General features: G+C 40.1%; 1 protein-coding gene and 1 pseudogene across 2 annotated transcripts in view; one reads left to right on the top strand and one right to left on the bottom strand.

Annotated features, from left to right (window-relative positions):
- USP8 (ubiquitin specific peptidase 8) overlaps positions 1 to 27,592 on the top strand; it is an 85,814-nt gene that overhangs the window by 4,867 nt on the left and 53,355 nt on the right. The window contains exon 2 of one of the 2 annotated variants that reach the window (XM_058541558.1): positions 26,227 to 26,289. The exons of the other annotated variant lie outside the window; for it this stretch is intronic. The gene's annotated coding sequence lies outside the window, so the exon portion shown is untranslated. The remainder of the gene's footprint in view (positions 1 to 26,226; positions 26,290 to 27,592) is intronic. 2 annotated transcript variants of the gene reach the window in all.
- On the bottom strand, positions 8,114 to 8,670 carry LOC131405577 (peptidyl-prolyl cis-trans isomerase A-like; annotated as a pseudogene).

Raw genomic sequence — 27,592 nt, forward strand, 5'->3', positions numbered from 1 at the left:
GGGATACATGTTTAGGTAGTAAAAACCATAAAGAAAAGAAAGGCAATGGTTAGCTTTGGGTGGGGGAGTAATGCTTAGACAGGTACAAGGGGGCTTCTGGGGTGCTGGCGATGTTCTGTTTCTTGACCTGAGTAGCAATTACATGAGTGTTCGCTTTGTGGTTCATTGAGCTGTAGGTTTTGGGGTGGGTGTACATTTCAGTATGTATAGTGTATATTTCGTCGTTTAAAAAAATTTGCTGGAGTTAACAAGTTAGAAAAAATCTTCCTGGGCAATGCTAGATACACAGTACCAGCTACTACCTTGCTAACTAAGCCAACCTTTCCATATATGCATTATGAATGTGAAAGATAAGGTAGGCCTGAATTCTGAGAATGGCAATGGTGAAGGAGAGGAGAGACAGATGCAAAAAATACTGCAGAACTTGAGGCAGTGTGGGAAGGTGAAAGCATGGCAGTTGGGGTGAGGAGCCCCAAGTTCAAGACTTTACTGGTTTTTATCTAGACTCTAACGACTGTCTAGGTATATGACCTAGGCACATCGCCTAACTTGCCTTAATTTCATTTTTCTCACCTGGGGCGTGGGGTTGATAAAACTGACATTCTTCCATTTATAACCTTTTGTAAGCTATTGAAATGCCATATAAAGTTTTATTGATGTCTGATTCAGTGTGATGGGAAAGGGGGAAGGAGTTAGGATGATTGAGATTTTGAACCAGAGCGATGGAGGTAATAAGTGGTACCATGAACGAAAAAAGAAAACCAACAGGAGAAGCAGATTTGGAGAAACATGACATTCTGTTTTTTACATGTTGAGTTTAAGATCATGCCAGAACATCAAGGTGGAATTAATAAACAGATACAGAGCTTAAGATTTGGTACTCTGAAAAAAAGATCAGAAATGGTAATAGGAAATTAGAAGTTATCCACATAAGGATAATAATTAAAGCCATGAGAGTAAGTGAGATCACTGAGAGAGAACATAGAAAAATAGAGTAGTGAGGACAGAGAAGGAGACAAGTAAAGGGAGGGGAGGAAATCAGCACTTAGTGAGCACCTATTAAACTGTGTGCCAGCTGCTCTACATTTGTTATCTCATTTATTCCCCTCAAATTCCAGGGTAGCCATTTTAGCCTCATTTGGTAGAGTGACTGAGGACTCACAGCAAGACAAAGAACCAGCATTTAAAACCAGCTTGACTCCAGTTTATGCAGTGCACTACACCGTTAGTGGAGAGCCAAGTGTCTCTTGCAGAAGCCCGTGGGGAGAATTTGAGTCAAGGAAATATAAGCCCGGAGCCGGCCCGGTGGCGCAAGCGTGTAAGTGCACGCGCTCCGCTGCAGCAGCCCGGGGTTCGCCGGTTCAGATCCCGGGTGCACACCGTCGCACCGCTTGGCAAGCCATGCTGTGGCGGCGTCCCATATAAAGTTGGAGGAAGATGGGCATGGATGTTAGCCCACGGCCGGTCTTCCTTAGCAAAAAGAGGAGGATTGGCAGATGTTATCTCAGGGCTGATCTCCTCACAAAAAAAAAAAAAGGAAAGATAAGCCCTGAAAAAAGACCATTGAATTTTTGTGACCAAGGGGTTTCTGGAACATGTGTAGCAGCGCCTGCACTCTCCTGTGTGTTGTGCTTCTATGAGGGTGGGTAATCCAGACATATATTTGCGTTCTAGACCTCTGGCAATAAGAAAAAAGTCAAGATGGTAACTGTAAAAATTAGTATAATGAAAACAAAGTGAGTTATTAAAACCTAGCTAGATACTCTTGTCAGCCAAGTGCTTTGAATCTGAAGGCTTGGAAGAGAAACGGGAATAACTCACTATGTGATGTGTTGTTTGCCACTTGCTTCATGTACTGCCTAGAACCGTCTTGAGTATCACCATCTTGAGTGGTATGGGTCCTTCACATTGGGCAAAACTGGAGTGTTATATAATAATGTTCACTGTTTACAGTGCAGTTTCAGTCGCTTAAAATTCTAAGAGAAAAGACCAAGGTGGCTTTGTCAGGCAAGGTCATTAAAACTTGGAATGAAAGATAATTTCTACTGGTTGATTTACACACCTTTTGGAAAGCAGCAGTATCACCTCAAAATTTAAAATAATCCACTGTAATCGATGAGGAAGACTTTTCCCTGGTAGGTTTATTAAAACAGTTTATTTACTGTTAGAATAGCATTTTAACATGAAGGAAAAATAAAAAAAAAATATTCCACCACAACACAATTACTGGTTTCCTCCTGCATGTTTTTAGATTTACAGATGAATAATGTATGCATTTTTGGCAGAGAGAGTGCTGGAGAATTTTAAATTGATTGCAGGAGTATGATGTCTTCTGTCTTTGTCTCCTCCCTTTTCTGAGTTCTAAGCAAGTGAAATTCTTTGGCAAAGTCACTGATCTCAAAATTCCCAAAGCAGCACTTTGATTTCCAGGAATTAGTTAGGCACAGCCGCTTCACTCAATCTCCTATTTTATACCCCAGAGTTAAGGCTACATTTGGGCAACCTTATTTTCTTACTCTATTTTAAGGCAGTGGGCATTTAATAATTGTTGGTTGGTTGTGGCTTCCAGCCAGATTTTTAAAAATTGAGTAGATAATCTATCCACTGGTGCAAAAACTTTTTAAACATCATCTGTCTTCCATCTATATAGTTCCCACCCCCAAGGTAACCTCTACTCTTATTTTCTTTTGTATTCTTCCAGAGTTTTTTTCATTCCTACACATGTAAGAATAAATATTCTTATTTTTCCCCATTTTTATAGAACAGGGAGGATACCATATACATTCTTCTGCACTTTGCATTTAAGACATCTTGGGCTTTTTCATATAAAGATATAAAATGTATCATTTTTCTTATCCCTGCAGATTATTTAACCAATCATTATCCAATTGAAAGACATTGAGTTTCTGATCTTTTGTATTCTGTTTAGTGCTTGGATGAGTATCTTTGTACACACATCTTCTTTTCTTGTATATTTAAGTACGTCTCATCTTAGTTCCCGGAGTAGAATTGCTCTGCAAAAAGGCATAAGTGAATTTTTAATTTTGAAAGGTATTGCCATATTGCCCTCCGCATACCAAATGTTTCTCCACAGCATTGCTGATAGACCCGAATGTTACCAAATTCTTAGATTTTTCCCTGCCAGTTTTTGCATGGCAGATTATTTCAAGTCCTACCTAATATTTTCAGGATCAATAACAAAATCAGTTGGTTAAATTGGGGGAAATGAGGTTCAGTTTTCAGAATTTGTTCAGGATACAGAAATTCTGTGCTGCAGCTCCTGCAGCTACACACCCACAACTAGTCAACACATGGTTGCTTATGCAGCTGAAGCAGCTAGCATACCTGGAAACGGGCCAAGAATGACTACAAACTGCTCCACCTACACTTTTTTTTTTTTTTTTTTGGCAAATTTGCAAGCCTAGCAGATCTAAAAAGATCCTTCAGCCTTTGTTTGAATTGCAGAGAATCAACCTTGTAAGAGGGAGGAAATTATTCATTCCTTCAAAATTTCCCCTAATATGATAGGAGCTGAAAATGATTTTTATTTAATATCGCTTCAGTGCTGAGGTGGCACAGGGAGGGGGAAAGTAGAGATATTAGGGCTCTGGGTTCCACCTGCACTGGGGGTTGTGTTAGAGTGTGAAGAAAGATTTCTAGGAATGATGATCTCCGTTACTTAGAACCAAATTAACTTAGGGAAAGGATAAGAGTTACATGTGGCATGCTAGCTTACTGGCTTTTCAAATTTTTTAATCATTTTATAAATTTGTAGATTTGCTATGGACTGCATGTGAATCACCAAAATCCATAACCCCTAACCCCTAATGTGATGGTATTTGGAGATGGGAACTTTGGGAGGTAATTAGGGTTAAATTAAATCATGAGAGTAGGTTCCTCATGATGGGATTAGTGGCCTTATAAGAAGAGGAAGAGAGAGAAGTCTCTTAGCTGGAGCACAGAGGAAAAGCCATGTGAGGACACAGTGAGGAGGCTGTCTGCAAGCCAGGACCAGAGCTCTCAGCAGGAACCACATCGGCCAGCACCTTGATCTTGGACTCCCCAGCTTCTAGAACTGTGAGGAATAAATTTCTGTTGTTTAAACCACTCAGTCTATGGTAGTTTGTTATGGCAGCCTGAGTTGACTAAGACAGTGTATCTCTAGTTTTCCACAGATTCGTAAAGATCCATCCAAAAAAATTATAACTATTAATAATGTCTTTCTTCAAATTAACTGCAATCAACATATCGTTTGTGTAGTTCCTGCACAATTTGGAAACAATGAACTCTTTAGGCATGGCAGGTGACTTGGGAAATCTTTCACTTGGTTTAATACCCCCAAATTTTAATTTGCATCTCAGGAGTGGCTTGGAATTTGGAATCCTTCTGTCTCCTGAGTTGAAATAAGTGGTATATAAATGCAGGTGTAACCTCATTAATGGGCTGTAAGTTAGTGTTACACTCTTGTGATTGATTGGATGTTTAATGATACTAAGGAATCGTGTTAACTTTTGTTGAACTGTGATGTTTTGTTATGATAATAATGTTATGGTTAAGCTTTTTAAATGAGAATCTTAGACATTGAAATATTTAAGAGGAAATGATATATCTGAGATTTGTTTTAGAGTAGTCTGGAGTTGTGAAATGGTATAAATTGTGACAATATGAAGGTAATAAGAAAGGTCGGATGATAATTGTAGAAGCTGAATGATGGATGCTTGGGGGTTTTTCCTATTCTCTCTACTTCTGTATATGTTGAAATTTTTTATACTAAAAAGATTGTTTAAATAATTTGAGTGTGTTTAATCACTACAGTTATACTTTGTCTTACTGTTCGTTATTCTGAGTAATTCTGACACCTGCTGAAATCATACAGAATCTTCAACTTAAGTGTCTTACCAAGCATGGAAATTAAAATGCTGGGCATCCCCTGTGTACATTGCAGCATTATTCACAATAGCCAAGACTTGGAAGCAACCTAAGTGCCCATCAAGGGACGAATGGATGAAGAAGATGTGGTATATATACACAATGGAATACTACTCAGCCATAAGAAACGATGAAATCCAGCCATTTGTGACAACATGGATGGACATTGAGGGTATTATGCAAAGTGAAATAAGTCAGAGGGAGAAGGTCAAATACCGTATGATCTGCCTCATTAAGTAGTAGATAATAAAACAAACACACACATAGAGACAGAGATTGGATTGGTGGTTACCAGAGGGGAAGCGGGGAGGGAGGAGGGTGAAAGGGATAATTCAGCACGTGTGTGTGGTGATGGGTTGTAATTAGTATTTGGGTGGTGACCATGATGTAATCTATGCAGAAATAGAAATATAATGATGTACACCTGAAATTTATACAATGTTATAAGCCAATGTTACTGCAATAAACAAAAAATTTAAAATAAATAAATAAATAAAATGTTGGGCGTTGGTACACATTGGACTTCACTTACCGTGCATTTTTTTAGCAGCTACTAAATGCTTTCACATTTAATCTCTGCAAAGGTAGATGTTATCTCCATTTTATAAATGAGAAAATGTAGACTCTAGATAAAGTAATGCACAGGTAGAAAATAGCAAAATTAGGATTTTTTTTCTCATTTGGTTTGCCTCCCAAAATTCATGTTTTATTTTTACTATACCATGCTGCTTCTCAGACATGACTGACTGCCCTTTCTTCCATGGTGATTTCCTTTTAGAAGTGAAAGCCTGGCACAACAGGTAGATAGACTCACATGTGAAAGATTTCTGGGGTCTTTTCCTCTGCTTTCCTATTAAGGCAGCTAGAGTCACAAGGCAGGTGTTAAAGTTATACTGTACCTTAAGGAAACCATAGAACAGTGAACCCATAAAATTCTAGACCTAACTCACCAAGCTTTGGTTCTCCAAGAATTCATTTGACCATTATTACATGTATTTGTGTCAGTTACTGTTCAAGATAACTGATATTCTCATCTCACTTTCAGAACAGAAATTAAGAGCTCAACTTTAGGGGCATTATGCTAAGTGAATGAAATCAGATAGAAAGACCAGTACTATATGATCTCACTTATATGTGAAATCTGAAAAAACCAAACTCATAGAAACAGAGTAAATTGGTGGTTGCCAGGGGTGGGGTAAGGGGAAGCGTGGTGGAGGGGGTGGAATGGGTGAAGGTGGTCAAAGGGTATGAACTTTCAGTTAGAAGATGAGTAAGTTCTGGTGATCTAAGGTACAGCATGGTGACTATGGTTAACAATACTGTATTGTATACTTGAAAGTTGCAGGGGCCGGCCCGGTGGCGCAAGCGGTTGGGTGTGCGCGCTCCGCTGCGGTGGCCCGGGGTTTGCCGGTTCTGATCCTGGGCGCGCACCGACACACTGTTTGGCGAGCCATGCTGTGGCGGCGTCCTATGTAAAGTGGAGGAAGATGGGCACGGATGTTAGCCCAGGGCCCGTCTTCCTCAGCAAAAAAAGAGGAGGATTGGCAGATGTTAGCACAGGGCTGATCTCACACACACACAAAAAAAATGTTGCTAAAGGAGTAGATCTTCAATGTTCTCACCACAAAAGAAATATCCAAGGTAGAGATAATGTATATGTTAACTAACCTTATTGTGGTAATCATTTCACAATATATATGTATATCAAATCATCATGTTGTACATCTTAAACTTACACAATGTTATGTCAATTATATCTCGGTAAAGCTAAGGGAGGAAAAAAGCTCAGTCCTAGCATACTGACTTCTGTCAGTATGCTAGGACTGCATCCCCTCCTTCCTGCATCCCCACTCCGCCCTGTTGAGTTACATCCCCTCAGTTAGAAGCCATGCCTATGCAGCTCAGGAAATGGAGTAACTGCAAGGTAGAAACATCCCCAAACTAACACCGGGCTTGCTCTCTCTTTTCTCTTCCCAAGGACATGCCAAGTCTGCGATATAAGGCAGCTTGGGACAACCCCTTACTCCCAAGCCAGTCTTAACAATGGAGCTTTAAGAATACTTATGTATAGTATGGCAGAGTTTAACGAAAGTCCAACCCTAAAGTGTGTGGAGGGAAGAGCACAGATTTTATAAGCACTTGTGGTTAAAGCAAGACTTGAATCCAAGAAGGGTCCACCCATTGAGGCCTTAAGTGGGATCTGGGTATTTACACTCCCTTTATTCTGCCTCACCCACCCATCCCTCCAAATAAAAAGCAACATAGTTAGGCAAATCTAGACTCAACTGTGCTTAAAACAATCCCTTACTGATAAGCCCATAGAGTGGGTCATGTGAGATAGACTTGCAGCTCCATGGTGCACTTTCCCTGCCCCCGCATGTCTGCATCTCCAGGCCAGAGAAGTTCACACAGCAGAGTTCATAAGAGCACAAACTCCGGTTTTATCCAGAGGTGTCCTTTGACAGGCAAAAACAGAATCATCAAAGAAGCTATACCATTTTTGAGTCTAAAAAAAGGTTTGATACTTGAGCCCAAAGAGATGGAAAACTAGGAAATGAGAAATTGAGAGTTTCAAGTTAGAGTAAGAGAACACCTACAGATTATTTAAGGGCATAAATTCAAAAATGCCCCTGCCCAACCTCCTGAGAAGGCTTTCAGTAGGATGTGAAACTGAGAGCTCCTTTTCCCAACCAGCTAACCCACCTCTCCCTGCAACAGGCAAACAGTAGGTGAGGTAATGTATTATTTAGTAAAACATTGAAACCCAAAGTCTTGGTTTAAATTTAGATTTTTTTTGTTTTTCATGTGTACTAAAAACTGATTTGTCTGCTCTTCTGCCATCTGTACAAACGTGCATACAGGACCTAGAAGAAGGTACTTAAGTACCCCTCTGCCCATTAAACTCTTCAAATGAGACTCATTTTGCTTTCCTCCTCCAAGGTACCATCTTTCTCCAATAGTACAGGCTCAAAACTCTTCATTTTTTTTGTCTAGTTTTTATTTCATAATCATAAACTTAACTCTGCAATCCACCTAAACTTGGAAGGGAATGAGAGAATATGGAACCCAAAGAGCTGCAGTGAGAGCACAAAGGTTAGAGGATATAGTGAGCAGATAGGGTGGCAGGTGCTCTCCTGAGCTGCAGAAGGAATGTCTGGAGGTTAAGATAAAACATAAGTCAAATTTATTGGAGTTGTCCACAGTCAGCAATAGTGAGCTTCTTGGTCCTGCCATTCCTGAAACCAAGCACTCCACGGCTTCCACAGTATTCATGCCCTCTGCCACCTTGCCAAAGACCATGTTTGCCATCCAACCGCTCAGTCTTGGCAGTGCAGATGAAAACAGTTCTGGGAACCGTTTGTATTGGGTCCAGCATTTGCCATGGACAAGAAGCCGGGACCCATATGCCTCAGGATGAAATTCTCATCATCAAGTTTCTTCCTGCAGGTGAACTTGCTGCCAGTGCCAATGTGGCATGTGAAGTCACCACACTGGCACATAAACCCTGGAATAATTCTGTGACAGCAGGAAACTTTATAACCAAATCCTTTCTCTCCAGTGCTCAGAGCATGAAAGTTTCCTGCTGCTTTTGGAACTTGGTCTGCAAACAGCTCAAAGGAGAGGGCCCGAGGGCTCGCCGTGGACAGCGATGTGGAAGAACAAAGTGGGGTTGAACAAAGAGCAAAGTGGGGTTGACTGTGGCTCAGTGGCAGTGGTGGCAGTGTCTGCAAAGCCGAACATTTTTCATTCTTTAATCCAAATTGCTTGTCCTCCCTGGAAAGAAATCTCTGTTTTATTTATACCTTTATCTCCGCAAGCAAGGACTTTACCCTAAATAAGCCTTTATCACTTTTCTTTCAGATTACTGAGTCTTGTTGCCCTCTTTGAATTTAATCTTTCCTTGCTGCCCCTAGACTTTCCTGCCTGCTGTGATCTTCATCAAATATTGCTTTCAGCTTGAGCCTCCTCATTACCCTACAGGGTATCTAGGTGGACATCTAGGCTCATTCCTGATCTGGCGCTATCCAGCACTGGGGTTGAGCAGACCCGCAGTCAAGGATGATAGTATGTGAAAACACCTAGCATAGTTCCTGGCACATGGCCGGCACTGTTAGCTTCTTTTTCCTCCACTTATCAAGTTAGTTTCTTTACTGCCCCCAAAGACTACCAAGTCTTTGAGTTCGTATCTGCCTCAGGAATTATTCTCCCTCCAAGAAATGTATTCACTCCAATCTTCTGCCTCTCCAAATCTATCAAACGTAAACAAATTCAAATTCTACCTTCAAATTCTAAAACAACCTTGAAGGTCACAAAAGTAAGAACAAATGGAAAACTATACCTTGTTCTTGGCTAAGAAATTCAACATCATGAAAACATTGTGTCTTTATTTAACATATGTCAAAAATACAAGATTCTTTGGGGATCCATGGAAATGGGATGAGGGGAGCCAGCCAAGTGGATTCTAAAGCTCATATGGAAAAAATAAGCACAAATGGACAGAAAACCCTGGCAAAGAAGAACAACAGGGGGAGACTAGCATCTGCTAGATATTAGATTGTAAAGCTTGAAGGGCACTAATCCACCCTCATGACCTAAACACCTCCCAAAGGCCTTGCCTCCAAATACCAGCACATCGGGGATTAGGTTTCAACATATGAATTTTGGGAGGACACAGACATTCAGTCTAGAGCACCAAATATTTATCTATAGGGACTACAGAAAAAGGAATCTATAAGTACTGATAGGGAAACATCTCCAGCTTAATATAAACAATATATCAAGTTTAAAAAGGAAGGTGCAGAGGGGGCCGGCCGGTGGCGCAAGCGGTTAAGTGCGCGCTCCACTGCCGCCACCCGGGCTTTGCTGGCTCGGATCCTGGGCGCGCACCGACACACTGCTTGTCAGGCCATGCTGTGGCGGTGCCCCATATAAAGTGGAGGAAGATGGGCACGGATGTTAGCCCAGGGCCAGTCTTCCTCAGCAAAAAGAGGAGGATTGGCAGATGTTAGCTCAGGGCCAATCTTCCTCACCAAAAAAAATAAAATAAAAAGGAAGGTGCAGAAAGTGTCTATCGTGTGCTACCTTATAATAAAGGGAGAATATATGTATATGAATGTATTTGCTTGTATTTATATAAAGAACCCCTCAAAGAATCCCTGAGATACTAATAAAAGTTGTTACCCATAAACGTAAGCCCATGGGGACAGTGATAGGAGCATGACTTTTCAATGTACACCTTTTGATATTGTTTTTTAAACCATATGAATTAAATGTATTTCCTTTTTTATATGTAAAGGCTTTCCCCATCTATAAATAGAAACATAAAAATTAAGAGTTGGGAAGGGGCCAGCCCCGTGGCTTAGCGGTTGAGTGCGGGTGCTCTGCTGCTGGCGACCCGGGTTCGGATCCCGGGCGCGCACCGATGCACCGCTTGTCAGGCCATGCTGTGGCGGCGTCCCATATAAAGTGGAGGAAGATGGGCACAGATGTTAGCTTAGGGCCAGTCTTCCTCAGCAAAAAGAGGAGGATTGGCATGGATGTTAGCTCAGGGCTGATCTTCCTCACAAAAAAAAAAGAGTTGGAAAGGCCTTCAGAGATCACCTAAAAACAGTTTCCTTATTTTAGAAGTGAGAAAATGAAGGACTATAAGGGGGAAATGTTCTGCATGAGGTAACATAGCTAGTTCGTTACAGAACTGAAATACAGATTTCTTGATGAGTGCTTTTCAGTCTCGATAGGTGCCGTGGACTGCCTACTCGAGTCCGTGCTGATCTCCCTTTTTACCAACTCACTGATGGTTTGCTGATTATTTCATGTGTCTTAATTTCTCCTCATAAGTGTTTACATCTTCAGGGGTATTCCTCTGTGTTTTCTATAGAACTTCACGCAGTGTTTGGCCCATAACTGCTCTGTTCATTTATTCAGCAATTTATTGAATGTTCACTAAATGCCAGGTGCACTGTTATGTTTCCTGAATGCATAGCTGTCAGTTGGAATACTGGAAGTGGAGGTAGAAGTTTTAATCCTCATTCTAAGCATTGAACTTAAAGGCAATAAATCATTGATGCAGTCACCTACCTATGTGAAGCCATATTTAAATTTTCTTTCTTAATTATTATTCTTCTTGGGGTAGGGCCTAAGCAGTGGGTGACATATATCCTGCTGCTCATATATAGGTGTTAGGTGGACAAGACATCAAGGTGACTGATCAAGGCCAGTGTTAGGTAAACAGAACCCTTTGTCTACCTGCTGCTGCTAACCCATAGATTCCCCTTCTGTCCTACTTCTGGGGATAGGATCACACTCGTTTTTCAGGAAACGTCTAGAAAAGACTCTCTCCTGGGACCCTGTCCTCTATTTGTATCAACAGTCTGCCCCATGCCAGACTGTCAGTGTCGTGAAGGCAGGAAGCATTTGTTTCTTTGTATTCTTAGCACCTGTTACAGTGCCCAACACACTTTAAATGTTAGTTGAACTGAACCAAACATGTCTAGAGCCATACACATACTATACTTAAGATCCAAATGTGTCCTCTCCAGTGTGTTTCCTACTAGAGTGCATTTTGCTTGATTTCCAATCTGTTTTAATATTTCTGATTTCCAGCTATAAATCCTGTAGCCTCTATTCCCTTTTCCCAAAAACTACCATCTTTATCTCTTCTGGAAACGTTCCCTAACCCTAACCCTAAGCCTGTTGGGAAGCATGTGTTTCCCTGGTGCTCAAGATAAAACTTGGCAAGTTTATTTGTGTTCCTCAAGGATTTCCTCAATACCAAATGTGATACAAGCCTGACCCTTGCTCCTGGCAGGGTCCCCCTAGGTTCAGGGTGTATTGCGTGATGAGGTGGAAAAGAGTTTACACTTGAGAATCTCACATACCTGCTTTCAAATCCTGGTCTGTCACCAGATCCATGATATTGAATAAGTCACTAAAGCGCTCTGAGCCTTGCTTTCCTTATTTGTAAATTTAGAACAATAATGCTCATCTCGTAATGTTACAGTGATTTAGAGAGAAGGCATGTGAAAATCCCCTAGTAACTGCTCTAAATATAACCCCCCTTCTTTTCCACAAAGTGGTTTACAAATTAATGAATTTTTAAAAATGAACAGCTTTCCCAAGTAGCAGTACTTACCTTATTTATAGAAACTTGTACTACCAGTTTCTGAAGACAGGGGAAAACCAGGTTTCTTGGTAACTTGCCTTGGCCCGTCTCTAGCATTTAGCTTTGGAACATTGTGCTCTTGAGGTGTGTCGTAGTATGTCCTGATCAAAGGTCAAGTCTAGTTGTGCCAATGATGTTGATACATAAGGGTCCCTTACGAGGCTCCATGAGGTCCTCGGATATGACAAGGTGGAGTCTCTAGCCTTTGGGTGATAACCATTTATCAGAGAATATAAGATATTTACATAAGTAACAATTACACATGATAGTGATATGACATAAGAGATTTATAGAGAAAATGCTGTGGCAGTTTAATAAGGAAAAATTACTTCCAGCTGGAGAAGATCAAAAATGAGTTCACTCATTCAGTCAATAGAGATTTATCATAGGGTGTCTGTGTAAGATATTAGGCTAGACACTGGGGATGCAAAGATTTAAATTATATTATACTTGCTTTTATGGAGCTAAGAGCTTAGTAGGAAAGAAAGTCACACAATAAAATAATTACAGTACTATGTGGCAAGGACTGTTTTATAGTGGTATGTCCAATTTACTTTGGAAGCAGAGATCAAGAGTAATTACCTCAGGTTACAGACAGTATAGAAAGAAATGATGTTTGAGCCAGTTCTTGAAGAATAAAGAGGAGTTTACCAGATAGAGAAGATGAGAAAGGGTATTCATTAAGGAGTTGACCTTTTATCTTGAAAAATGGGAAGAATTTAGACATTTAGAAGTGGGGAAAATCTAGAACTGCATCAAAAAAGGTAGGAAATTGCATCAACAGAGGTAGGAAAATCAGGAGATAGCATGGAGTGAAATAGCTCTTACTGTTTTTACTCACCCATAGTAGTATGGGTGAGTAAAAACAATTAAGGAATTTGATCCAGTTTGTGATGAGATTAAAGACAATGGTAAAAACTATTAAAGGTCTTCAAAGTAAGACATGATAAGGTTAGAGCTTTGAATTAAGAAGATTAATCTTTTAGTTTTATACAAGATAGGTTGGATAAGGGCACACTAGGAGCAAGGAGGGCAGTTAGGAGACCATTAAAATAGCTAGGTAAGAGGTAATGAGATCATGTAGAAATTGGCAGGAGGAATGGAAGGGAGAGGCCAAACAGAAGAAGTGTTGCATGGATGAATGGATGATTCTTGGCAACCCGAGTGTCTGAGAGAATGGTGTGCCATTAACAGAAATAAGAAACACCAAAGGTAGGGCTTGAGGGAAGTGAAAAAATTCAGTTTGGACACACTACTTTTGAGAATCTTCAAGAGAGCAATTTCCATAGACTGGTAGAAACAATAGACAAGATGGGACAAGTGGTTATAGAGAAATGGGAAGTGAGAAAGTAGAGGCAGCAAATTTGACTACTTTTTTGTGAACTTTGGCAGTGAAGAAAAAGTGTATGAGGAAAGAGGTTGAGAGTTTCCGTCGTTTGATGAACTGGGGAGACTGAGCTTGTTTGTGGGTTGAAAGGGAAAATGAAGAGCAGACCAAAAACTGAGAGTGAAAGAGGAGGAGATAAATGGTGGAACAAAGTCATGGTATCAGAGATGTTAGTGGAGGGAAAGATATAAAACACTCATGTGAGAAGAACTTCCAGGCACAAGAGATAAAGAATCTCAGATTCTACTTCAGATGATCTCAATTTTTTTTCCTGTGTGGAAAACCACACCCTGTTTTATTTTTATTTTTTTCCAGTTCCTTGGCAATTAAACCAATTCTGAGTGGCTTGCAACGTGGCCTACTGAGTAAGAGACGCTTGGCTGAAGTAGAGCGGGAGTTGTGTAGTTGCTTTCCCCGGCACTCCTGCTGCAGAGAGCTGCTTGTTCAGCTTCTTCAGATTGGCTGTCACCGTGTTCTGTGACTGGATCTGTAAAATAGCTCTTCAATTTGGATAAATATTGATTTTCACATCTTTCCCAACTCAGACATTTTAAAAGTCAAGAGTAAATCAATAACGCCTCTAGAAGAAAACAAAAGAATAGCTTTCTGACCTTAAAATAGGCAAAGATTTCTTAAACAGGACACAAAAACACTAACTGTGAAAGGGAAAAAATGTGATAAATTGGGACTATTAAACAATTATAAATTTTTGCTCACCAAAAGACATCAATAGGACAGCAGAAAGACAAGACACGGAAAGAAGAGAGTCTCAATGTGTAAATTAAAAAGATGCATACCCAGAATATATAAAGAATTTCTAAAAATCAATAAGAAAAAGACAGCCCAATCATAACATGGGCAAATAGTGTGGAGGCATTTCATAAAAGACACTATCCAAAGGACCAATAAACATTTTAAAAGGTACTCAACTTCTTTATTCATCAAAGAAATGTACATTAAAACCATAATAAGACATCATTTTAGCTATGAAAATGGCTAAAATGAAAAGAAAGAAAATATCAAGTGCTGACAAGGATTTGGAGCAACTAAAACTCTTATACACAGCTGGTGGAAGTATAAATTGGTACAACCACCTTGGAAAACTGGTCATATCTACTAAAGCTGAACAAATGCATATTTTGTGACCCAGCAATTCCAATTCTGGGTATACCCAACAAAAACAACTGGATTCAATCCAAATGTCCTACAGTAGAATAAATGTGGTATATTCATGCAATGTAATACTACTCTACAATGAGAATGAATGAACCACAACTACATACAACAATATGGGTGAATTATCCAACATAATGATGAGCATAAGAAGCCAGGGACAAAAGAGTTCATACTGTGTTACATAGAGTTCAAAAACAAGCAAAGATAATCTATTCTGTTAGAAAAGAGGATAGTGGTTACCCTTGGTCTGTGTGTGATGGGGAAGCAATGTAGCAACTGGAAGGGGGAGAAGGGAATTTCTGGAGTAATGTTATCTTTCTTGAGCTGACAGTAGTTACACAGGTGCGTTCAATTTGTCAAAATTCATTGAGATGTACATTCATGATTGGTGCACTTTTCTGTATGCATGTTATACTTCAGGATTTTTGTGTGTGTGTGTGAGGAAGATCAGCCCTGAGCTAACATCCATGCTAATCCTCCTCTTTTTGCTGAGGAAGACCGGCTCTGAGCTAACATCTATTGCCAATCTTCCTCCTTTTTTTTTCCCCAAAGCCCTAGTAGATAGTTGTATGTCATAGTTGCACATCCTTCTAGTTGCTGTATGTGGGACGCAGCCTCAGCATGGCCGGAGAAGCGGCGCGTCCATGCGCGCCCAGATCAGAACCCAGGCCTCCAGTAGCGGAGCGTGCGCACTTAACCGCTAAGCCATGGGGCCGGCCCCCAGATTTTTTTTTTTAAGTCAGAGATCTCAAGTCTGTCAACCTTGTTCTCATAATAGGTTTAAATTAAGACAAGATCAAGATTGTAATTTATCATTTTCCCTCTGATTTACCTATTTATTAAAATTATCCATGCTTCTCATTAGTTTCTACCTTCCGAATCTCTAATTGCCCAGTTCTCCACATCTTGAAACTCTTTAATGATTTCCACACAAGAGATTATTACACCAAGTTTTGTGCTTTGTGATCTGTGCTTTTCTGTTATAGAGCACAGAGAATCTCCTTAAAATCTGTGATGCTAATGAAATTGCTCAGATTAACCAGATGGATAGTAACATCCATGTAGTCTGGAGTTCACAACCATAAAGAAAGTCCAACACATTGGGGCCGGCCCAGTGGCATAGTGGTTAAGTGTGCGCGCTCCGCTTCGGCGGCCCGAGGGGTTGCAGGTTTGGATCCCGGGGTGCGCACCGACATACCACTCGACAAGCCATGCTATGGCAGCATCCCATATAAAGTAGAGGAAGATGGGCACGGATCTTAGCCCAGGGCCAGCCTTCTTCAGCAAAAAAGAGGAGGGTTGGCATGGACGTTAGCTCAGGGCTGATCTTCCTCACAAAAAAACATCAATAAATAAATAAGAAAGTCCGGCACTACTACAACTATGGACATCCTCAGTTTGGTCAGTACCTTGGTGCCTCTTGTTGCCACATTCTAGTCTCTGGTCTCCTTGAGGAAATTTGGACGTTAACATCAAGTTCAAGAGGAAATAATGATAGCGGAGGGGGGATTGAAGTCAAGAATTCCTTGTTTTTGGCAGCTTCCTTGTTTATAAGTTATTCACCATTCCAGAGAGACAACTGTACAAAAATACCTTCAGCATGGACAACTGAGTACTAGAGAAAAAAAAATGAACTAAGTTTTAAAGAGTGAAAATAAGCTTGATATCACGGATTTCTGATTTTAAAAGTAATACATTGCCAGTTCAGAGGGTATGCAAATTTTGATTGGTATTGCATTTCACCCAAAATGTGATTTGGAGAGAAATGACATTTTTAATAACGTTCTATTGTCTAATCCAGGAACGTGATATGTCTTTCCGTTTATTCTCCTGCTCTTTTAGGTAAAGTTTTAAAGATTTCTCATTTAGGCCCTGCCCATTTCTTATTAATTAATTAAATTAATTAATTTCTAAGTAAACACAAGTGATGACATGAGATTCCTGGGACTCAGTGCTCCCCAAGGAGCCTTAGTGGGCAGAAGGTGGATCCTTTTTCCTCTTTAAATTGTGCGTCTCTTAGTACAATTCAGGGAGGAGCAGACTCTTCCTATTCATACGGCCTCGGATAAACCTATCTTTGTTTTTTTTCTTAATTTTATTTATTTATTTTTTTCCCTCAAAGCCCCAGTAGATAATTGTCTGTCATAGTTGCACATCCTTCTAGCTGCCGTATGTGGGACGTGGCCTCAGCATGGCTGGAGAAGCAGTGCGTTAGTGCACGCCCGGGATCCGAACCCGGGCCGCCAGCAGCGGAGAGCGCGCACTTAACCGCTAAGCCACGGGCCGGCCCTAAACCTATCTTTTTATTTTGACTAGGGCAAAGGAAAGAAGAGGAACACATGGTTGTGCTTTACCATTTTCGTTGTTGGGGTGAAAATTTTAGTATGTTATCTCTGATCAGCTAATTTTCTCATTATTATTGCTCTTCTACAGTACTGCCATTAGACCCAGGAAACAGGGTCTCTGCTGTGGGCTCCATGCTGTAGAGAGCCCCATATTATCACAACCACAAAAAATAAATTATTCAAGAACACAGAAGTGCCTCTGACACTCCGGATCAGATCAAACCCTTAACAACCACTCCCATGATTAATCTCATTTAGTTCCTAGGGAAGCACTTTACATCTCTTGCTCTGTCTTTGAAACAAAAGGCAGCTATTTTCAAGTACCACAAAGCAGAGGTTCTCAAACTTTTCAACGCAAGACCCTTTTACACTCTTAAAAATTGAGAGTCTAAAGAGCTTTTTTTAATGTAGGTTATATTTACTGATATTCATTGTAATCTAAATTAAAACTGAAAAAATTAAATATTTATTAAATCATTTAGAAATAATAATAAACCCATTACATGTTAACATAAATCATATATTTCTATGAAAAAAAGCTATATTTTCCCAAACCAAAAAAAAAAAATTAGTGAAAAGAGTGATATTGTTTTACATTTTTGCAAATCTCTTCAATGTCTGGCTTAATAGAAGACAGATGGATTCTCATCTGCTTCTGCATTCAATTTGTTAGAATAGCACACATCATACAGCCTCTGGAAAATTCCACTGTACATCTGTAAGAGAATAAAAGTGAAAGTGCAACTGACGTCTTAGTGTTATTATGAAAATAGTGTTGTGGGCCTCCAAAATGGAATTGGGAACATCCTGGGATCTCCAGACCACAATTTGAGAACCACTACCACATAGGGTTGGCAGTTTTACATGGTTCGACATAATATACATCTCCTCCTTCAAAATATTCAATCCCAATAAATCAAACACGTCTCTTTAAATATGGTCTGCATTGCTTCTTAATAATTGCTTTCTTATACTTTTAGTAATGTCTGGGTAGTGTGACGCATAAATCTTTGCTGTAGACCTCAAAATACATTTGTTGAAAGAGAGGAAAGGAAAGAGAAAAAAGAAGAAAAGAGAAGGGAAAGAGGATTCTCAGCTTATGCATGTCAAATTGCACACTCTATTTGATTTCTGTCTTCTTAGTTTGAGGTTTCCTCTTACAATTGGCCAAAGATTTAGCTTCTTCAATTTGACACCATTTGCACAGGAAAGGTGTTTCCTGGAAGGCCTAAGAAAAGGGCATAAGAAGAAACATTGTGCAAGATGCTATTATGTGACAAGAAATAATTGGCAGGGACACATGAAATTGGAAGGCATTTTTAGTAAATGTGATGAAACTCCTGTAGATAATCTAGAGCACTTCAGTATCCTAATAGGGAGAACATGTACCTTGGGGTAAAACACAGACATTAACAGAAGCATCTGGTTCAAACGCAATGTTTTTAAAGATTTTCAGAAGATCATCCATTAATATTTTGCAAAAATCATCACATCATCTGGCTGATAGACTGAGATACAGAGATTCATTTTGATGGAGAGTATGGATTCCAAAAGGTACATGAAAAGGAAAGCCCCTTGGAGTGGAGAGTAGGAAGGTGGGGTGGGTCAGCTGGGAATGAGGGTCAGGGTGGCAGCGTGAAACCAGAAAGTGCCTGGTGGGAGGAAGGAGCTGCAGAAAGGATTTGTGGTTAAAAGGGAAAAGGAATGATTTCAGTCCCTTCATTGCTGCCCCCAAATCAAGTTTGAAATTATAATCTTTTGAAGACATCCTATGGTTTTTTAATCTTTCTATATATGATTACTTAGATTACAGTAGAGAATTGTTTCTGGAATGCTGAAACTTGCCAAACTTTGATGGACCATTGCAAAATAATCAACACTGTTGGCAAATGACATTTGCTGAGTATTTCTTAAGGCAAACATCTCATCTCCAGAGTAATGGTCTATAAGGCAGGAATTTGGCAAAGTGTATACTAAGGGGATTGTCTTCAGCAAAACCCTTCCACTTTGCATCTCCCTTCCACACCCCTCAGTTCAATTCAAATGCAACAGTGGCAGCAGTGGGGCTTTGCACAGTCCTCAAGGAGCTGCAGAATAGGAAGGGCAGATAGACTGTGATTTATATTCTGCAGTTGGTAGACTAAGAAGCAGACAATCACACTAAGTAGGATAAGTACACAGTGCTAAGGAAACACAGAGGAAAGAGCAAGGAGGGGATTAAAATAGGGTTCACCAGGAGAGAGAAAACTTGAGGCGAAGACTAAAAGGACAATGGAAATTGCCACATGGTTTGAGGGGAGGGAGAATGTTCTAGGTGAACAAAGGGTACAGAAGTAAATGCAAGGAAGCTAAGCTTGCTGGGAGAACTGCAGCTAGTTCAGCATGACTAGAAATGTGGGTGCTGTGGAGGCCTGATGGGAGAGGAGACCAGAAAGGGGAATATGAGAACCCTGTGTGCTGTACTGAGGAGGCTTTCTCTTGAAAGTGATGGGTAGCCATTTAATATCTTAAGCAGAGAATTTTTATTGTCAGTCAAATATTTCTTGATTGCCAGTTGCCTACCGTGTGCCAGACACTACACTAGATGCTAGAAATTCAAACAAGATTTCTAAAAGAGGGGAAATATTTATAAGGAATAATTCCATAAATATGACTAGTGCTTAAAGGAAGTATGTATGTACAAAGTGCAATAAGAACATAGAAGAAGCTCCTTTTTCTTCCTACCTCCTTCACATACCCCAGGGTGAAGCTTGAGCTGTGTTCTGAAGGATAAAAAGTTTTTTAGGTGGTAGATAGTGCAAAGACACAGAGATGCAAAAGAATGTGGCAAGCTTTGGGAATGATAGAAGGGTCAGTATGAAAGGAAGGGAGGATGGATGTATGAAAATGGCAAGTGAGGCTGAATAAATTGACGACAGCCAGGTCATGAAGATCCTTGTGGGTGTGCTAAGGGATCTGGACATGATGTATAGATGATGGGGGTATTAGTCAGGGTTCTCCAGAGAAACAGAACCAGTAGGAAATAGGTAGGTAGGGAGGGAGATAGATAGGTAGATAGATAGATAGAAAGATAGATAGATAGATATTAAGGAATTGAGTCATGCAATTGTGGGGTTTTACAAGTCCAAAATCCATAGGACAAGCCATCAGGCTGGAGATTCAGGTAAGAGTTGATGTTGCAGTCTTGGCTGGAAACTCAGGCAGGATTTCTATGTTCCATTCTGGAGACAGAGTTCCTTTGAATTTCTTGGAGAAACCTCCGTCTTTTGCATTTAAAATAGACTTCAACTGACTGAATGAGGCTCACCCACATTATGGAGAGTAATCTGCTTCATTTAAAGTCAACTGATTTTGGGCTGGCCCTGTGGCTTAGCGGTTAGGTGCTCGCGCTCTGCTGCTGGCGACCCAGGTTCGGATCCCGGGCGCGCACCGACACACTGCTTCTCCGGCCATGCTGAGGCCGCATCCCACATACAGCAACTAGAAAGATGTGCAGCTATGACATACAACTATCTACTGGGGCTTTGGGGGAAAATAAATAAATAAATAAAATTATTAAAAAAATAAAAAAAAATAAAGTCAACTGATTGTAAATGTTAATCACATCTGGACAGATACGCCATGATGCCACTTATATGAAGAATCTGCAATTAGTCAAACTCATAGAAGCACAGAGTAGCATGGTGGTTGCCAGAGGCTTGGGAGGAGAGGAAGCAAGGAGGTATTAGTCAAAGTGTACAAGGTTTCAGTTATGCAAGACAACCAAGTCCCAGAGACCTACTGTACAGCATAGAGCCTATAGTTAACAATACTGTATTGTATATTTAAAAATTTGCTAAGAGGGTAGATCTTACAAGTGTTTTCATCACACACGCAAAATTAATAGTAATGAATAAACAGGGTGAGAGGAAACTTTTGGAGGTGATGGGTATGTTTACGGCATAGATTGTGGTGATAGTTTCACAGGCATATACTTATCTCTAAACTTATCAAGTTGTATATGTTAAATATGTAAAGCTTTTTGTATGTCAATCATACCTCAATAAAGTAGTTCAAAAAATAAAAATAAAAAAATGTTACTCACATCTAAAAAATACCCACAGCGTAGCCAAGGTAACACATAAAATTAAACATCACAATGGGGAAACATACAGGCATGGATGACTAGTGGGAAATTTATGTATCTGGAGGTTTGGAAGGAAGACCAGGCTGAATAACTTGAGAACCAAGTGAATAAGTGGTAGTTGAAATTGTAAGATGAATGAAATTTTTGCAGAGAATAATAGTGTGAGATGAGGAGAGCGCTGAGGGTGGACCATGGAAGACGTCAACATCTTAGGGGTGGGGTGGATGAAGAAAGTGATGTCTTTGAAGGAGACTGAGAAGGAACTGTCCACTAAGCTGGAGAGGTACCAAGAGAGTGTGAAGTCACAGAAATCAAGGGAGGAAAGAGTTATAACAGATGCTAGAGAAAGGCCAAGGGAGATAAGGACTGAAATGTCTCCACTGGATCTTGTATTTAGCAGGTCCCTGAGGACCTCAGCAAAAAGAGTTACTCCTGAGAGAGGTGAGGAAAGAGAGACCCTGAATTTAGGCATTCTTTTAAGAAACTTGGCTGTGAAAGGAAGGAGAGTGGGAGAGTGATGGTTAAAGGGGGATATGGGATAGAAAAAGTTTGGATTGCGTGTGTGTGTGTGGTTTTTTAAGATAGAAGAACATGTTCATGTTCAGAGAAGAAAGGGAAATGAGAGAGAGACAGAGACAGAAGTTACAGGAAGGGCCAGCCCTGGTGGCCTAGCGGTTAAGTTCAGCGCACTCTGCTTCAGTGGCCCAGTTTCAGTTCCCGGGTGCGGACTTACACCACTTGCCTGTCTGTGGCCATGCTGTACCAAAAAGAAGAAGATTGGCAACAGATGTTAGCTCAAGGCCAATTTTCCTCAGCAGAAAGAGGAAGGTTGGCAGTGGATGTTAGCTCAGGGCAAATCTTCCTCAGTAAGTAAGTAAGTAAGTAAATCAATCAATCAATCTAGGGGAAAAAAAAGTTACAAGAAAAAAAAAGGACTAATTGACAAAGCAGAGTCCCTGAGGAGGCATGAGGGGATGAGGTCTAGAACACAAGTAGCCTAGGACTAAAAGAGAGATGGGTGGTGACAGATAACATTTCTCAGAGGGAGTCAGGGTTCTTTGAGTGTAGTAGAATAATAATAAATCCTAGAGTGGGAACAGACTTCAAAATGTCTTTAGCTTCAGTTAGGCAGTGCATTTGTGACTCCATTTTATAAATAAGACGGCTGTGGCCCAGAGAAGTTCATAGTCTACCTATTCATTTGACATTATCTTCAGAACCACATTTTAAGCCTTTGGGTAGTAAGATTTCCAACTTGTGCTACCCAGAAAAAATACTACTGCCTAACACAAATCTGTGACAATAATAGGCTATGCCTTATTGTACTATTTTTCTGATTCCCTATAAGAGAATCCACTGTTGTTTGTAAGCACTACTGACCCTTTCACTGTATTTAAAATAAGATGCTAGTAAAGAGGTTTTGCTCTTACATTAGATTCAAAGATGTTTACTTTCTTGTTATTGTTATGTATCACTTGCTAAAAACATTATTTTAATCAGAAATAATAACCCCTTTAAAACATTTTTATAGAACTATGGCTATGACCAGTTTCTGTTTTGCCAAAAAGTTAAATCCCAGTAAAATGTCCTTAAGTCTGTTCCTGACAGATAAATTCAGAAAAGTGACAAATGGAACTCAAGGTACCCTTCAAAATTAAAATTGTAATATTGCGTGTGCACCTTCTACCTCCTGACGACAGGCTTTTCTTGCCCTTGAGATGCTGTAGGTGGTGCAACTCCCCTTCCAATTCAGCATTTTTCATGGGGGTTTGAGATAGTTTGAGCTAGACTCTGACCATCTCATACCTCAAGACAAAGAGTTTTGCCCAGCAGTTTGCAGATTATCAGCTGTGGTTTCATATGTTTCTTTTCCTTTTTTTTTTTTTTTTTTGGTGAGGAAGATTGGCCCTGAGCTAACATTCATTGCCAGTCTTCCTTTTTTTGCTGAGGAAGATTGGTCCTGAGCTAACAGCTGTGCCCATCTTCCTCTATTTTGTATGTGGGACGCCGCCACAGCATGGCTTGATGAGTGATGCCCCAGGATCCGAACCTGTGAACCCCAGGCCGCCGAAGTAGAGTGCATGAACTTAACCACTACACCACCAGGCCAGCACCTCATATGTTTCTAATAATTGTGTAAGCAACAATTTTGTAAACTTTAAGTGAGACCATCTGTGAATTGATCATTATCTGGGCCAGTCCTCATAGACTATAGCTTTTTGAAGTTTATTTTCTATTTTTATCCATATTTCACTTCCTAAATCTGTCTTCTAAATTCTGCTTTTATTTTTTTTTATTTATTATTTTTTGTGTGTGTGAGGAAGATCAGCCCTGAGCTAACATCCTATGCCAATCCTCTTCTTTTTGCTGAGGAAGATCTGGCACTGGGCTAGCATCCGTGCCCATCTTCCTCTATTCTATATGGGACCCGCCACAGCATGGCTTTACAACCGGTGCATTGGTGCGCTCCCGGGATCCGAACCTGCGAACCCCAGGCCGCCAAAGCGGAGCACGTGCACTTAACCACTGCATCACCGGGCTGGCCCCAGAATGGATCTTTAATAGTGGCATTTCAGATACCATAGTAAGTCAGAGGAAGAGATTTGGAGACATAGGAATTAAAAATGACCTTGTCTGTCTGCCTCATCTTGCTACTATATGGAAGAACAAATTAACTGTGGAAAACAGATAAATTGTGGAAAGAAACCAAGATTATTTCAAAGGCAGTTCACGTTGGTGAGTCAGAGAGCCATTGGCAATTTCACAGTTTGTGTATAGGAAGGGCGCTGGAGCCCAACTGGGTTGGAAGGGCAGGCTTGAAGTTGCTTTTACACAGCACTTTACAAAAAAATTGGTAAAAATGTTAACTGACTCCATTAAAGAATGGGGGGATGGGGGTTGCTGATGGAGATTATTGAAGGGTGTTAAACCACTCCTTAATGTTCCCTCCTGGGTGCCAGCCACCTTTATAGTCGAGTCACATATTTATTGAGCACCTAGTATGTGCCAGGCATTAGTAAAACCTTTTGTAACCTAAGTATGGGATTTTTTTCATATCATATGAAAGTCTTGTGTTTATCCATATTGAAGCATAAGTTGGAACAGTGGAAATCATCTATATATAATCTGCTAATGACATTATGCATATTTATCCTAAATAAGAGAAAAATATAAATCACTTGACCACTTGATCTTTTCCATATAGTCCAATCATGAGGCAGTGAAAAAAAATCTACTTATGCATTTTTCCTTATCCCAAATCATCACACTCCTAGACACAGACATGTAAATAGGCTCATCCAGTCATCCCATTTTTATCCATGGATATACTACACAAAGACAGACACAGAGACACTCTATTACATTCTGAAATGAGCTCACCTCTCTATAGAGGTACTGCATTATTACTAAGGTACTTACCTAGTTCGCAGACTAATATGACCCACTGAGAAGATGCACATTCATACTTTTTCTACATATATATGTAATACATTCTACATATGTATGTAATACACGTTTATATGTAATACACTCATACCTCTATGATAAAACTATAACAGAATACCTAACATGGAAGAAACATCAACCAGAACAGCACCCAATTTTCACACATCTCTACCACAAAAAGGACCATTAAAAATGGCTTGGGCATTGTACCTCTGCACTTGGCAGATTATAGAATTACATACTGATGGATTTAGAATTTTAAAATATTTCAGAGATAAGGTTATAAACTCCCCAGTAACCACATAAAGAATCTCATCATCTAGTTAAAATTTCAAAAATCTTCCACAAGATTTCTTACAGACAGCTATTTAAAGAATAAATTCAGATTGAAGAGAAGGTTTTCTCACGACTGGGTGAAGTAACATTTCTTCAGGTGGAGTCCGTGACCACCAGCATCAGAATCACCATGGACACCTTAAAATGCAAATGCGTGGCTCCATTTCCCTACCTACTGAATGTGAACTCTTGTGCATACTTGAGGAAAGACACACTGGTCTGTCCGCTGGATAACCCAGGCTCTCTGGTCTCCTCCTGCAGCCTAGCAACAAGCTGGCTCAGCAGGGAGGCTGTAAGGCCTCAGGCAGAAACCAAGGTTGATAAAGAAAATTCCCCAGGCAATTGGTGTCAAAAAGCTTGTTTTTTAAACCAATAAGATTGTAACCCCAATGGAAAAGCTCCAAGTTTTCCAAATCAGTTGGGTGATCCCTGTTCCCTTGCCAATCCTCCATAAATACGTGAGTTGGCAGGGAGTCAGGATCCCTCTTCTGGAGCATTTCCCAAGGTGCATCCAGTTGTGCCAGGCCCAGGCACAACTCTCCACGGGTTGGCAAGCAGCAGGGGGATCCCGTGCATTCTGCTAGCCCTGAATCCGTAAATTTTTGTTTTAGGCCTGCACCATGTATTGCTGTGTTTATTCAAGCCACATGCTGCTTCACAATACTGAAGTTTGAAAACCACTGGGCATGTATTATTTAATATATTTTCCTATGATTTGGAAGAAGTAAATACCCCATCAAAAATCACACCCGTGCTCTATACTGTCTAGATGACATTATATTTTAGATAGTTAAGAGTTATATAAATGGAAATAAATTGCAGAAAGATTTTTTGGAATTTTGACTTAAAGAAACAACTTCTTTAAATTAGATGCTTCCTTAAAATGACATTATAGCTAAAACTTAATTTTTTTTTTTTTTGGTAAATATGTAGAAAAGGCTTAAGCATGTGTGTTGATTCTATGATCTCAATTCAACATGCTTAGAGCTCAACAGATCCTATGACCATTGAATGGGATTGTCTTTTTGCCATCTAATGTTAGCATGACAAAATTGCAGAGACAATTCTTATGAAGTTTAAGTAACTCTTTGATGACCTCAGTCAAGTAGGTGAAAATTTTGTGATAGCATCAACAAACTGAAAACTTTATCTTGTTGGGATAAAACCATGTGCATCACCATTTGTAATATTGTACTCTGAATATTACATCTGTAAGGAAGATCTACTGGAAGCAGGGAAGGTCCAGAAGAAGGCAAAGTAACAATTGGAATGGGGAACCACTAAAGAAGAACATAATAACCAGATTAAAACTCTTCAGTTTAGATAGAAAAACGAAGGCAGAAAGAAGACCTGTCTCCAAAACCATGAAGAGATGAAAAAGGTAAGCACAGTTGTTCACTAAATCCTGAAATCATAGAATGAGGGTGCATCTCCAAAGCTTTATTGAGGCAAGTTTAGGCCAATTAGATAGAAGTATAACCTGACATAAAAATATAGAATTCGAATCACCCTTAGTGGTGATTTAGTAGATTTTTTACACCTTAAGATAAACCAATGGCTGATAGAGTCTTAGCGAAGTGCAGAGTGGTGAGTGCCTAACCTTTGAAGTTGATAGCCAGGAGAGTAGCCCAGACTTGCCACCAAGACTTGTCTGGTGATGCATCCTGACAGACAAAATGCTTGAGGGGCCATGCAACTGGGCCAATGTGGTAATTACTATGATTTTAGGAAATAAAAACCAGATGAATAGAAAAGAATAAGTGATTAATAAAAGAACCACAGGATACTTATGCTTTGGCTAAAAAACACTTGGGATGAACATTTGTAGATAATGTCATAAATTTTATCATATGTATGAAAGCTAAATTTTTTCATAAAATATTAGCATGTGAATCACTTCTTGCATTATTCTGGGATAATCATGTTTTATTGACCTACAATGCCTATATAATCTGTGCTCCATTCCCTCTCCACCCCTCTGAGATCATCTCCTATGATGATCCCACTCACTCACTCCATGCCAGCCATACTGTCCTCCTTGCTGTTCCTCCAGCACACTCCCCTCTTCCTGCCTCACTGCCTTCACCTTGTGCTGCTCCATTGCCTGGACGCTCTTCTCCCACACACATCCACGGCTTGCTCTCTCTCTTCACCGAAGCCTCTTTGGAAATATCACTTTGTCAGAGAGGTCTTCCCTGACTGTCCCATCAAAAATACCCCTGTCTTTGCTGGCCCATTACCCTGTTTTATTTTTCTTCTTAGCACGTAACACCTGACATAGTATATATATATATATTTGCTTATTGTATGTCTCCCCCACTAGAATGTAAGTCAGCTTTGTGTTGAGGAGGGACTTTATACCCCAAGTCTAAAACAATGCCTGGCATAGAATACACATTCAGTAAATATTTGTTGAATGGGTGGAGGATGAACCAGGTTCAACAAGTTTTGGACTACTGCTTATGCTGGATGGCATGGGAATTAAAGCTATGGTCCAATACCGGCCATGCCTTCTAAACAACAGCTAGTGACCCTTACTTAGAGTCTAGGTACCGTAGATACTGCTGCCTGGTGTGTTACAACACATATTTGAAAAACAGGTAGGGTTTACGATTCAATTCAATAAGCATAGTTTCATCTAGGTAACCCTGCTCCTTAAGAACTCTCATTCCACTAATTTTGAA

This window comes from Diceros bicornis, chromosome 5 (assembly GCF_020826845.1).
Source record: "Diceros bicornis minor isolate mBicDic1 chromosome 5, mDicBic1.mat.cur, whole genome shotgun sequence".
Classification (NCBI taxonomy): domain Eukaryota; kingdom Metazoa; phylum Chordata; class Mammalia; order Perissodactyla; family Rhinocerotidae; genus Diceros; species Diceros bicornis.